The sequence below is a fragment of the Benincasa hispida genome, chromosome 9 (assembly GCF_027475165.1).
Source record: "Benincasa hispida cultivar pf3 chromosome 9, pf3_genome.v1.1, whole genome shotgun sequence".
Lineage (NCBI taxonomy): Eukaryota > Viridiplantae > Streptophyta > Magnoliopsida > Cucurbitales > Cucurbitaceae > Benincasa > Benincasa hispida.
In genome coordinates, this window is record NC_143486.1 from 85,333,699 (window position 1) to 85,346,827 (window position 13,129).

The window sequence follows — 13,129 nt, forward strand, 5'->3', positions numbered from 1 at the left end:
AGAAATTCTAACTCACCTTCTTGCTTTCCTTTACGATGACCAGATTCTCAGAATATAATTTACTCAAACCTCTAACCATCACCGTAATGCTCTCCTCCACTTTGGCTGCTTCTTCAAAAAGATCTTTTCTAAGTTTAGATCCGACAAGTCTTTGCTCAAAAACTTTTTATTCATTCGCCGCAACTTTTTGTTTAGCTTTTGAGAATGCATTCGTTCAAAACACTTCAAAAATTTGCGATTACTTATTCAAATGCGGTGTTGAACCTGGTTACGCTCTTCGTTTTGGCTTACCCCCACGTGTGTCATGCGGGCATCCAACTTCGATTGCATTCCATATTCAACTCAACTCTTGTCTCGCTTGACTTGGCTTGCGCTAGACAGAGGAGTTGCGTTTATGCGTTGATCCTGGCAACTTACATTCGTTTTGGCTTGCACCTACATGTTTCATGCAGACATCCAACTACGGGTAAGTGCCTTTCACAACTTAAATCTTATCAACATGGGTTTCCCCATTGCATTGACAGTGGAGTTATTATTCTAAAAAATTCTCACTTTTTTTTTCCAAATGATCGCAATGCAATGAACGCAATTCTCCAAGACTGCTGCCACCCCCCAAACTTAGAGATTGGCAGCGTTCTCACCGCAAAGCTAAAAGCAAAATTACAGGAATGCGGTAACAAACGTTTGAGCGAAGGTTTGCACAAAATAAAACTTAAAGACTTTCAAAATTTGAAGAAGCTAGTAAAAGTAAGGAACACCTTGCGATGATTAATTAGAAGATGCGGTGAATTATACGTACCATCATAGAAATATCGCAAAGAAACGCAATCGAGAAAAATAGAATTTCAAAAGGATAATGCATAAAAGATAACAAGAAAAGAACCTTAGACGAAACAACGCATGCGATTATGCGTTGGAATCCATGCATCATGCGTTGAAGGATGAAAGGAATTCTTCCGTTGTACTGCGCACCGATGAGACTTATTGTTTCATCTACAAAGAGAAAATGCACCAAACCAAGGAAGCAGCCATATATCCAAAATAACAATAAAAAATAAAAATAACCTAAACTAAGAAAGCAAGTTAAAGATAGAGTAGAAGACGTCCCTGAAAAAAATAGGACTGTTGTCACCGCAAGGAGTCTTACATGCAGAAGATTACTCTCAACTGCTTGGGTCAAGGAGCTTTGACCATTAGAACTTTCGGCAATTGTTGGGCTCATATTGGCCACCATGTGCTTAGAACTGCCTTCAGCTCATGCGGCTAATTGCCCTTCTACCTTGGGGTCAATACTGGCTTTCGGCGTATCACCTACACTTCAATATTGTTTGCAGCCTGGTCACACAGGCTGCAATACTCCCAAGATAAAAAGGTTGCCTATAGAGACACAAAACTCAACAAACAATTAGCTATCAAGTCCCCGGCAACGGTGCCAAAAACTTGATGACGGGAAATTAGATGTCAATTACTCATCAACTAAAATTCCGTGGACGCAATATGCGATGCATGTTCTTAAGGTATGCGTTGATTGTCATGTATCGATGGTCATGTGTTGGAATGACTATGCATTAACAAATGTATGTGATGACCATGCATCCTGTCACAAGTTTTCTTGCGCTCACGCCAAGTATAACGTGAACGCAAGTTTCTCGGGTGATCCGAGGTCGAACTCAGGGACATAGCTAGATGAATGCGGTAATGTGCATGCGGCGGTTGAATAAAAGAATGGATGGGAGGTCGCTAAGTTAACACTACTCCTACTCCTAGCTAATAGACAACGCAATGAGAATATAAAAGAGAGATAGATACACGACAACTCATGACGTGAAATAAATGAATGGGAAAATAGATAAAATGTGGAGATGATTTCATTGCAACCCTTAAGAGTGACCTCAAGGGAAAACTTAGTCAACGCAAGCCATATGATCATGCTACACACACTAAAAGCCTAAATCTAGGATGTATGTGGTGGGTATGCATAAGTGTCGAGATGACCGTATACAACCACCATATCCTACTTCCTGGACGTATATAATATCCTATCCACAGGGTGCATACACTGTGTGATAGCAAATGGAGCTTATCTCTAAGTTCCCCATTCTTGCCTATGCGTTCCAATCCACTCTCTCAAGTCTTAGATTTGGATTTTAGACTACTCTCTCGAGTAAGCCTAAATGATGAATGATGCGCTCATAGGACAAGGTAACCGCATAAACTTTGCTGACATAAGATTATTCCTATCTCTAGTGAACAATAGCTTACATTGCTTAATGCGACCAACCACTTACTCTCTCGAGCAGTTAGTTGTTGCTGGCTTTACTCATAGACAAGCATTGCATCTGCCTATAGACAGGCATTGCTATAGCTTCACACTAAGCAAATAAGGTTTTCTCACACACTCACGCAACGCACACCTCTCGGTGGTTTGCTACATGCTTCATATCTCTAATTCACATGACTAAGTATGTGATACTCTAGCAATCTCACTAAGTGATGCAATGAAAGGTAAAGATTCGAAGTAAAGAAGATGGAGATGGAGTCGAAGGAAACAAAGAAATGCATTGAACACATCATGTATTAATTCCTTAATCACAAAATGTAATACAATACAATATAAGAAAAGAAGAGAAAATGATATGACCGGCTGAAAGTAATGACTTGCTTCTAGTGGAGGTGCGTCAAGGCTGCCAGTGGTGCCATGGATGGGCGGAGGGGCTGACTCTCTCGAAATCTAGCTCCAATCGAAGGCTCCGGTCATCACTTGGAATGGATGAAGGAGGTGAAGAACTTTCAAGATTCTTCTCACGCATTTGTCTGGATCACAAGGATCCATCGTAGGCGAACCTTAGGCGAAAACCTTGGATCAACCATGGGCGAAAACCCTGGATAAGTAGAAATTCTACTCATCGGCTTCTTTATATAGAGCCTGAATCACCGACAGCATTAATGGACTGTTCTGACTCTGACATTCAGTGTGTTTAGTTCTTTCTGAATCTCTACTACTAACGGTGTGGTAGGTGAAATGTCAACATCATCTTTTGTGTTTCCCAAGGTAGATGCATTGATGCGTTCATTCCACCAACCTTGTGTTGATCCCTTTATCTTGCGTTATCGTGTAGCCGCAATCATTCAGTGACCGCATTTACTTAATACCGCAACTCTACACGATGGCCGCAATCACTTGACGAGCGCAACTCCCATGCGATGGACGAATGCGGCTGATTACCGCAACATCCATACGTTGATCGAATGCGTTCGCCTTTGCGATGGAGAGTTTCTCCGCATGCGGTCGTCTATGCGGTGGTCTGGTTTCCACGTTTGCATCCACTTCCTAATTTAGCTACAAAAATAGAACATTGAATGCATAATAATGCATTATATTGGGTTAGCCGAGATTCTTCATGCTGAATGACGCATGCTCATTTTTTCATGAATTCCTAACATAATTTTCGCATATTCTGCTTAACAACCTTCATAATTCTAAGTAAAAGGCCTAAGATGACATGCATTTCTGCATGTCATCACTGCATTTCATCATTTTTATTCTTTTTAAGTTTCTGGGGGAATGGTGGCAGCTGTATTTTCATGGTTCCCTGCTTTATCGGCTTAGAGGTGGACACAATCTCCAGTTCCATCATCTCTTGTTCTTCTGGTTCTTCTTGAGTCAACGGGATCTGTGGTTCCATCGCAACTGGTATAGTCCGAATTGGCTCCTTCTTCTCCTCCACCACTGTCTTACTGCTTCGCAATGTTACAACTTGACATTGCTTCTTTCCCGTACTCCCTGGGTTGCGTGGGAGTTCAGTTGAACTCGGCAATGCCCCTTGTGGTCTACTTTTGAGTTCACCCACAATCTGTTCTATCTAAATTTCGAGATTGCGGATAAACGTCACTTGATTTTGGAGTACTGTTTCATTCTTCTCAATATACTGCTTCAAAAAGCTTTCCAGAGATGAAGATTGCGGCGCCTGTGAACTACTAGCTTGATTTTATGGTTGACTGTTTGTTCATGGGAAAAATCCTTGCAGCCCTTCTTTTTGTGCCATCGGTTGAAAATTTTGTTGTTGATTTTTCCATGCAAAGTTAGGGTGATTTCTCCACTCAGGGTTGTAAGTATTGGAAAAAGGATTATTCTTCACGAAATAAATAGATTGTGGGTTCCTTGGACACTCTTCCATTTGATAGGCTTCTCTGCAAATAGAGCAACTTATGTCCGTTTGATCGATTTCGTTGACCTACCCCCTATGCGTTCCTGGGCTGATGATTGCGATTCCTTGTATTAAATTCATCATCGCATTCATTTGGTTTTGTAGGGATGCGATGGTCTCATTGCTTGTGTCACTGTCTTTAATTCTCAGTCATTAATCGCTTTCTCTCTAGTCTTCATGATTCTTTGAAATGCGATCAAGTATATTCTTAGCCTCGTCGTAAGTCTTGTCGGCTGCTGCCACATTGGCAGCCGTCTGCGATGCAGGATTCAAACCGTGGTAGAAAATTTTCATCTGGAGATAATCTGGTAAGCCATTGTGCGGACAATCTCACACCAGTCTTTTAAACCTCGCTCAGGCGTCACTGAGCGATTAGTCAATGTCTTGTTCAAAATTAGTAATCAGCTTCTTCCTTCTGGCATTTTCGGTCGGAGGGAAGTACTTCTTCATGAACTTTTCAACTACCTGTTCCCACAATGTAATCTCCCTTGGTTCGAGAGAATAAGCCCATTTATGTGCTTGGTCACACAGCAAAAATGGGAACAACGTTAATTGAACCTCCTCAGTAGAGATGTTTGGGAACACAAACGTATTGCAGATTTCGATAAAACTCTAGAGGTGGGCGTGCAGATCCTCGCCATGCCTACTGCCAAACTGTCCGGCAATTTGAATGATCTACAGCATCACCAGCTTCATCTCAAACCTCGATCAGTCCAGGGCTGATATCATGATTCCTGGTGAGAAATCATAAAGGTTGGGTGGCACATAGTCTCGGATGGGCCTACTGCGGTCGTTCGTCAAGAGGATGGGATTCGCCATGATATTATTTGCATTTCCTGCTCTATTTTCCAGTTGCTCCGCCATGTTGGGATTTCTCTCTTGTTGTTGATGTAGGCGGTTGTTTCTTTTTCTTCCTCAAAAATTTCTTTCAATCTTTAGGTCGTAATCGGGCTCAGGAACTTGTCCTTCGCTCATACGATGCCCACTTCTTCCCTTACCAAAGGAGAGGCAGTGCACAGTGATGGAAAGCTGCAAAGAAAATCAAAAAGTTACCATTAGCACAATATGTACTGTCATAGTTCCCGGCAACGGCGCCAAAAAATTGATGCGTTGTGAATGCAATGAAATAATGATGTATATTGCATTGGTGGTGTATGCGTTGCATGATGACATGCAAAAATGCATGTCATCTTAGGCCTTTTACTTAGAATTATGAAGGTTGTTAGGCAGAATATGCGTCAATCATGATAGGAATTCACGAGAATATGAGTTTGCATCGATCAACATGTCGAATCTCAGCTAACCCATTATTTTGCGTTAATTATTCGTTTAATGTTCTATCTTTGTAGCTAATGTAGGAAATGAATGAAAACATGGAAATCGGACCACTGCATAGATTACCGCATACAAAGAAACTCTCCATCGCAAGGCAAACGCATTAGATCAACGCATGGGTGTTGCATTGATCAGTCACATGCGTTCATCGCATGAGAATTACGCTCGTCAAGCGATTGCAGTCATCGTATAGAGTTGCAGTATTAAGCAAATGTGGCCATTGAATGATTACGGCTATGCGACAACGCAAACTAATGGATCAACGCAAGGTAGGTGAAATGAACGCCTCGACGCATCTACCTCGAGAAAATCCTGATGTTGACATTTCACCTACCACGCCGTTAGTGGCAGAGGTTCAGAAAGGACAAACGCGCCGAACGTCAAACTCAAAGCAGTCCAATTAATGCTGTCGGCGATCCAAGCTCTATAAATAGAAGCCGATGAGCTGAAATTTATTTCATCCAGGGTTTTCGCCCAAGGTTGAATCCAAGGTTTTCGCCTGAGGTTTGCCTATGGAAGATCCTTGCGTTCCAGACGAACGCGTGGGAAGATGGCTAAGAGTTCTTCACCTCCTTCATCCATTCCAAGTGACGACCGGAGCTAGATCTCGAGAGAGTTAGTTCCTCCGCCCATCCATGGCACCACGGGTAGCCTTGAGCACATCCGCTGGAAGTAAGTTTTTGCTTCGAACCGGTCTTTTCCTCTTCCTTTCTTTTCTCATATTATATTGTATGACATTTTGGAACTAAGGAATTAATACAATCTGTTTTCAATGCATTTCTCTGTTCCTTCGACTCCATCTCCATCTTCTTGCTTAGCATCATTACTTTCATTGCAACACTTAGTGGGATTGCTTGTGTATTGCATACTTAGTCATGTGGATTAGGAATATGAAGCATGTAGCAAACCACCGAGAGGTGTGCGTTGTGTGAGTGTGTGAGAAAACCTTATTTACTTAGTGTGGAGCTGCAGCAACGCTTGTCTATAGGCTAACGCATTGCTTGCCTATGAGTAAAGTCAGCAACAATCAATTGCTCGGGAGAGTAAGCGGTTGGATGCACTAAGCAAGGTTTACGTTGTTCACTAGGGATAGTAACAATCTTACGTCAACCAAGTTCATGCAGTTACCTTGTCTTATGTATGCGCCCATCACACCTTTAGAGCTACTCGAGAGAGAGTCTAAAGAAAGAACCTAATGACTCGAGAAAGCTAGGTTAGAATCGATGCTCGAGAGGGCTAGATTAGGTTTGCATAAGTAAGAATGGAGACTGAGGAATAAGCTCTGTTTGTTATTACACAGCATATGCACCCTGCGGAGAGAACAATGGCTGCGTCCAGGAAGTAGGATATGGTGGTAGTATGCGGTCATCTCGACATTTATGCATACACACCGCATACGTTCTAGATTTAGGCTTTTAGTGTATGTAGCATGATCGCGTGGCTTGCGTTGACTAAGGTTGCTCTTGCGGTCACTCTTAAGTATTGCAATGAAATCATCTCCGCATTTTATCTATTTTCCCATACATTTATTTCATGTCAAGGTTTGTCGTATCTCTACCTTTCATGCACATTCTCATTGCGTTGTCTGTTAGATAGGAGTAGGAGTAGGATTAACTTAGCAACATCCCCTCCATTCTTTTATTCAAACCGCCACATGCACATCACCGCAAACATATAGTTACAAGTCCCTGTATTCGACCTCGAATTACCCAAGAAACTTGCGTTCATGTTATACTTCGCATGAACGCAAGAAAACTTGTGGCAGGATGCATGGTCATCTCATACATTTATTAACGCATACTCATTCCAACGCATGACCATGGACGCATGACTATCAATGCATATCTTAGGAACATGCATCACATACCGCGTCCATGGGAAATTGGTTGTCGAGTAAAACTGACTTCTAATTTCCCGCCACCAAGTTTTTGGCGCCATTGCTAGGGACTTGGCAGCTAAATGTTTGTTAAGTTTTGTGTCTCTGCGAGCAAACTTTTTATCTTGGAAGTATTGTAGCTTGTGCGACCAGGTTGCAAAAATATTGAAGTGTAGGCGATGCGCTGAAAACCAATGTTGACCCCAAGGTAGAAGGGCAATCAGTCGCAAACAAGCTGAAGGCAGTTCTAAGCTCCTGGTGGCCAACATGCACCCAACAATTGCCAGAAGTTCCAATGGTCAGGGCAACTTGACCCAAGCAGTCGAGAACCATCTCCTGCATGGAAAACTCCTTGCGGTGACAACACTCTTAGTTTTCCAGGGATGTCTTCTGCTCTATCTTTATTTTGCTTTCATAGTATAGGTTATTTTTATTTTTATTATTATTTTGGATATATGGTTGCTTCCTTGGTTATGGTACGTTTGCTCTTGTAGGTGCAACAATAAGTCTCCTCGGTTCATAGTTCAACGGAAGAATTCCTTTTACCCTTCAACGCATGGCTTCAATCACGTGGATTCCAACACATGAGCGCATGCATTGTTCTGCCTAAGGTCTTTTCTTATTATCTTGTATGCCTTATCCTTTTTGAAATTCTCTTTTTCCCGATTGCGTTGTTTTGTGATGTTTCTATGATGGTATATATAGTTCACCGCATTTTCTAACTAATCAACGGAAGACATTCTTTACTTTCATTAGCTTCTTTAAAATTTTAAAGTCTTAAGTTTTATTTTGTGCAAACCTTTGTTCAAACATTTATTATCACATTCTTGTAATTATGTTTTTAGCTTTGTGGTGAGAATGCTGCCAACCTCTAAGTTTAGGGGTGGCAGCGGTCTCGGAGAATTGCGTTTATTATATTGCGATCATTTGAAAAAAAAAAGTTGAAAGGAGATTTTGAGAATAATAACTCCAATGTCAACGCAATGGGGGAACCCATGTTAATAAGAGTTAAGTTGTGAAAGGTACTTGCTCGTAGTTGGATGCCCGCATGACACATGTAGGGGCAAGCCAAAACGAAGGCAAGTCGCCAGAATCAATGCATTAGTGCAACTCCTCTGTCTAGCACAAGCCAAATCAAAAGAGACAAGAGTTGAAGTTGAATATGGAACGCAACCGAAGTTGGATGCCCGCATGACACACGTGGGGGTAAGCCAAAACGAAGGGTGTAACCAGGTTCAACACCGCATTTGAATAAGTCATCGCAAAGTTTTGAAGTATTTTTGAATGAACGCATTCTTAAAAGCTAAACACAAAGTTGCGATCTCTACACAAAGATCCTGTCTTTTTTGCTGCAGACCGCAACATCCCTATGAGAAACTATGTGACGCTGAATCTCTACGACTTCTCGCCTGGAATCTCATGACCAATGGTTGAGGAGAATGCACATTTCGAAATTAAGTCGGTCATGCTCCAGATGATCCAAAATGCGGGACAGTTTGGAGGGATGCAAGGTGAAGACCCATATGTACATTTGACTAGTTTCGTGGAGATGTGCAATACTTTCTCCATTACCGGCGTTACCCCTGAAGGAATCAGATTGTACCTCTTTACATACACACAGAGGGATGAGGCAAAGAGGTGGGCTCATTCATTGGAGCCAAATGAAATAACTTCATGGGATCAGTTGGTGGAGCGGTTCATGAAGAAATTCTTCCCTCCAGCCGTCAACGCAAGGAGACATAGGGATGTGCTGAATTTCGAGCAAATGGAGAACGAGACTCTAAGCACCGTCTGGGTGTGTTTCAGAAGATTGGTGAAGGATTGTCTGCATATCGGGATTCCCAATTGCGTTTTGATGGAGACCTTTTATAATGGCTTGAACAGATCAACGCAAGTTGTTGCTGACGCCTCTGCAGCGGAAGGATTTATGGATAAGACCTACACTGAATCCAAGGTCATCCTTGATAGCATTTCGCGAAACATGGATGATTGGGTGGATGAAGGGTATGGGGAAGAGGCCCCGAGAGAAGAAGAACTAAAAATGCCATTGTGCCAACGGATACAATGACAACCTTAGCCGCACAAATGGCCGCAGTGACCTCTCTCCTTCAAACGATGGCAATTAACCAAGGTACTCTCTTTCAAGGTGTAGCGCAAGTGGCAGCAATCAGCTGTTCACAATGCGGAGGGGGTCATGTTGCAGAGATATGCCCATCGAACCCGCAATCAGTGTTTGCTATCCAAAACAACCCTTACAGCAACACTTACAATCCAGGTTGGCAGAATCACCCTAACTTCGGTTGGGGAGGTAACAATGACCAAGGAGGCCAGAGGAATCATCAGAACAACAATTCAGGGAATCAAGGAAATCCTCCATCTTTTCACCAAAATCAGAATCAGAGTCACCAAAGACAACCGCATAACCAACCGTCTACATCAAACACCTCTGTAAATTCATCATCCTTAGAAGCCCTGCTAAAGCAATATATTGAGGATGCTGTCATGCAGTCGCAAGCGTCTTCGATAAGGAACTTGGAGGTCCAAGTCGGGCAATTGGCAGCCGAGCTTTGCAATCGAACACCGGGAACATTGCCAAGTAATTCAGAAGCCCCGGGATCTCATGGGAAGGAACAATGTCCTTGATGACATTACGCAGGCAAGTTTGACCGCCTGCGGGGATGCAGATTGCGGTAATCGTGAGGAATTTGTCTTTCAATCAGTATCCCTAAAATCTATGTTTACTGCTTTCGTTAATGCTTTCTTTACAGCTTTATCTACCGCTTTCTTCATTGCATTATTTACTACTTTCTAAGATTAAGTCTTTACTGCTTTCTGAAATTACTTCTTACTTTAATCCAAGTTGCATTAATTTTATGTGTAGTTCAATCTATTTACTCTTCTGCCTTAGTTTGCGTTGTTCTTAAATCTTCGTGAATGATTGAATAAAAAGAAAATGAACACTGCAAAGTCTTATCAACTTGCGTTGTTGATGAAATAAAAATATAAAATATAATAATAATAATAATAAACATTCGGTATGCATTTCGATACGGGTGTATCTTGCACTGATAAGATACACTTTGTGTCCATCTTCCTCTAATGTATTACGTTGAGGGGTGTGTTGTGCGCGTATGTATTCTACGCCCGTCCTTAGCGAAAACGCACTATGTCGAGGTAGTGTTGCACCAGTAGAAATACTGTGTGCCCGTCCTCCAACAATGCGTTGGGCTGAGGGGTGTGTTGTGCTAATGCATGCGGTAATAGATGCATTGCGTTAATCTTTAACCTTGCGCCCGTCCGAATAAAATACAAAAGATAAAATCTTTTTGCGAGAAAGTAGTCGAATCTTTTAAACTCCCAAGGAAATGATGACTTAGTAGACGAAAGGACGTTCATTTATGCTAATTCATAAATGCGAGGAGCGCGGCGGGCAGGCTTTTTTAGAATCTTGAATCCTGCCACGAAAGGATTGCGTTGGGCCCATCAAGGTCCAACCTATAAATCCCCCCCCTTCTCTAAGGAAGTTTATTTGAGTCTCAAATGAAAAGAAACCCTAAGCATTCTTCTGCATACCAGACCTTCAAAATTTCTTCCTCAGTCCAAAGAAATTTTCCAACTCTTCCACTCAATCGAATCCATGGCCGAGCAATCCTCACATTCATCTTCCCTACCTTCATCACCTTCCCTAGTCCCCGTCATCGCAAAGAGGTGGCATTCTTCTCAGCTAGCCGCCGCCTCGCTGCCCAACCCAAGCTTGTCCAAAGAATTATCAGAAAATCACGGCGAAAACCTGTTGTAGCCAAACCACTCGAAATCCGAGAGGGGCCAAGCACAGAGAGTGCCCCACTCCCAGTACTGTCATCGAAAAGTGAGAAGAAAATAAGAGATGACAAAGAAGTATTTGGGAGTATTCTGAGCAACATGGAAAAAGAGGGGGGGCAACCCGAAGCTGGAGTTGTAAATCAGCCTCTGCCTTCGGAGGAGAAGATGGCAGAAGCTTCGCAGAGAAGTGCCCTGGCCGTTGCGGATCCTAAGGAAACTATTCAAACAGAATCCTATGAAGGACCCATCAGGGTCGTTTTGGAGAAGGTGGGAGCGAAGAAGCTACCGGAAATGACTGAAGGGAAGAAGAAAAGAAAAAGCAAAGACAAGTAGGCAGAAGAAGATGAAGAGGCCCAGCCAAAGAAGGACAAGAAAGAAAAGAAGTCGAGTGAGAAAAAAAGCGCTTGAAGAAGGAAGAAAAGAGAAAGAGGGTGGAAAGCCTAGATATCGATGGAGAATCCACCACCGTAAGGGTGGAAGAGGGGGTGTCATCACAAGAAAAAGAATCAGCACAACCTCATATGTCATCAACGCATATCCAGACGGTTGCGACTGAAGAAAGAGAAGATCCGGACATTACCCCTCTAATGCAGCGTCGCAAGGAGAATGCACCGCAAGGGTCAACAAGTGACCCACAATTTTTACAATGTATAACAGAAGAGAAGGAAAGGAGAAAAAGAGAAGAAGATGAGAAACAAGAAAAGATGTTACGAGTGCACCAAATCATCACAGCAGGCGATTTTAAAAGAAAACTCCACGATGAGGAGGTGCGTCGTAAAAACACAATTTCAACAGAAGAAGAAAGAAGAAGGTCGAGGATGAGCAGCGCATATTGCTTGCCTCGGAGCAGTTTGAAAAAGAGATGAGAGAAGAAAAAGAAGAAGAAAAAGAAGGAGAAGGAGAAACGGCGCAAGGCCAATGTGCAGCGCATAAAAGAGAATAAAAGAAAAGAAGTTGCGGAATGGAAAAGGGAAGAAGAAGATCAGCGCAAGAAACGGGAATGCAAACAAAGACAACAGTCCCGCCTTACGTTGGCTCAAGATACGGGCAAAGCAAAAGTTGGAAGCAGTGAGCTTGCGTCGACTAGAAGGTGCTCATCCACAAAGAAAAAGAACGATGATATGATGATGAAGATGGGTTTCTTTCCTACGTCAACGCCATTACTAGATTTGATTACAAGTGTTGTGCTGGAGCATGGGTGGGAGACATTCTGCCAATGCCCATCCATCATAATTCCTATAGTAGTGAGGGCCTTTTATCATGGTCGGCTCCATGACACCAATGATACGGTGATCATGAGAGGGTGGACAGTGCATTTAGCACAAGGGACATCAACGAATTATTAAGATGAAGGACATCCCGGATGCACCGGGTAACAAAATAATTGATGATCTGAAAGAAGCACAAATGGAGGATGCGCTGAGAACATTAACGCAACTGGGCACTCAGTGGTCGGTATCTTTGAAAGTCATTAAGAATCTTGCGTCCAAAAAACTGCTTCCAGAAGCGCGTCTTTGGGTTTACTTGGTGAAACGGCGACTCATCCCAACATCGCATGATAAAAAAGTTTCAAGGGATCGAGTGATGGCCGCATATTGTATAGCGTGCGACATTTCGATTGACATAGGCTAGTGTAACGCAAATTTTAGTCTTAAACAATGCCCTGATACAAATATGGATATGAATGAATGAACAAGTCCATGTCCCCGTTACCAGTTCCCCGGCAACGGCGCCATAAACTTGTCAAACGCAATTTGATAAATGTTTCTATCTTAGGCATACGCGTAGCAATATATGATGATATGTGATACTACTTCTAGATATGCGTTATTAACGAATGTTCTTGTAGTATATTGTGCGTTGTCACAAGTTTTCTTGCGTTGAAACC